This window comes from Mus pahari, chromosome 14 (assembly GCF_900095145.1).
Source record: "Mus pahari chromosome 14, PAHARI_EIJ_v1.1, whole genome shotgun sequence".
Classification (NCBI taxonomy): Eukaryota; Metazoa; Chordata; class Mammalia; order Rodentia; family Muridae; genus Mus; species Mus pahari.
In genome coordinates this window covers 17,435,529-17,437,544 of record NC_034603.1, presented here as the reverse complement: position 1 = coordinate 17,437,544, position 2,016 = coordinate 17,435,529, and positions in this window count along the sequence as shown.

Below are 2,016 nucleotides of genomic sequence, written 5' to 3'. Positions count from 1 at the left end.
AGACAGACAGACAGACAGAGCTAGACACAGAGATAGAACAGAGGGGGAGGAGGGAGAGAGGGAGAGATAGAGAGAGGGGTGGAGGGAGGGAGGGAGGGAATGAGAACATTCACCAAATCTGCATGAGCTCAAGCCAAACAAAAGCCCAGCACACAGGAGGAGAGGTAGACACACAGCCCCTCTCCTAGCCAAGGAACCATTCACAAATGGTAGTAGCTGGGAGTGGAAAAAAAAAAAACAAAACATTTATCCTCAATGGAGTGACACTGGGTATATCTACCACACTGCAGGTCAATTCCCACCCCTTCCCCAAGCTTAGGAGACCAATGCAAACTGGATTCCATGCTTCTCTTCTTTTCTTTTCTTTTCTTTTCTTTTCTTTTCTTTTCTTTTCTTTTCTTTTCTTTTCTTTTCTTTTCTTTTCTTTTAAATGAGAAGAAAAAGCATGAAGTTGGGTAGGTAGCTAGGTGGGTGGGAATCTGGAAGGAGTTGGGAGACACAGAAAAATATTCTAAAAATATACCGAATGAAATTCTGAAAGAAAAAAATAAGAAAACATGGCATATTTGTCTTTCTGAACTTAGTTTATTTCACTTAGCATGTTGTTCTCCAGGTGACCTCAGTTTTACTTACATCTGAATAAAATCACGTTGATCGCATGCAGCACATTTCTCCAGCCATGGGGTTCGTGGCAGACAGCTAGGTTTGTTCAGTTTCTCAGCTATTGTAAATAGTGTAGCAATACAAACATGGATGTAAAAGCATACCCGTGGTAGATCGACTCAGTCCTTCAGGAACATACCCACGAGAGGCACAGCTGGGTCGTATGGTAATTTTATTTTTAGTTTTTGAGGAACCTCCATGCTGACTTCCATAGTGACAGCATCATTTTTCGTTCCCACCAGCACTGTGTAAGGGTTCTCCTTTCCCCATATCATCACCAACACTTGTTGCTATTTGTTTTCTTGATGGTGCCCATCCTGAATGGGGAGAACTGAAATCCTGGTGACATTTCAATTTGCATTTTTTTGATGGCTAAGATTATTGGACCCCTTTTAAAATGCATACTGGCCACTTTTTTGTTTGTTTGTTTTGTGTTTTGTTTTTTATTGGATATTTTCTTTATTTGCGCTTATACTGGCCACTTTTATTTCTTCTTTGGAGAGTCATTTATTGAGTTATTAGGTCAGTTAATGATTAGGTGATTTAGGGGGTTGTGTATTTCATTTCCTTATAGGATCTGGATATGAGTTCCCTGTCTGATGTATAATTAGCAAAGGTTTTTTCTTCCTGTTTTTAATGACTGTTTCTTTGTAAATTTAAATTACATGCATATGTGAGAATGGGTATGCACACTGTTGCCTATGAAAGCTATAAAAAGTCATCATATCCCATGATGCTGGAGTTATAGGTGCTTATAAGCTGCCTGATGTGGATGCTGAGAATAGAATTCTGGTCCTCTTCAAGAACAGCAAGCACTTTTAACTACTGGGCCATCTCTCCAGCCCTTAGCTGTTTCTTCACTCTGGCAATCATTTCCTTTACTATGCAGACACTGTTTAGTTTTATGCATTTCTATTTATCAGTATTTGAATTATATCCTGTGTTTTTGGTGGCCCTTTCAGAGAGTACTTTACATGCCATATCTCAACATGTTCCTTTCTTCTAGCCATGTCAGAATTTGAGGTCTTATATCAAGGTCTTTGATCACTTTTGAATTGACTTAGTGAGAGAAATGGATCTAGTATCATTCTACCATATGCAGATATCAGTTTTCTTAGCCCCATTGTTAAAAGAACTGTCCTAGGGTCACCTGTGGCCAGCACACTTGTGATCCCAATGTCATGATGGGCAGAGACAGGGAGATAGCCAGGGCTTACTGATTACAACCCACCTCGGTGAGATAGCCTGCCTCAATGGAACACGGTGGAGAGACACAGAGTAGGCACTGAGCCTTCTGTGGTCTCTGCATGCACGCAGAGGTGCACATATAAAATATACACACACACACACACA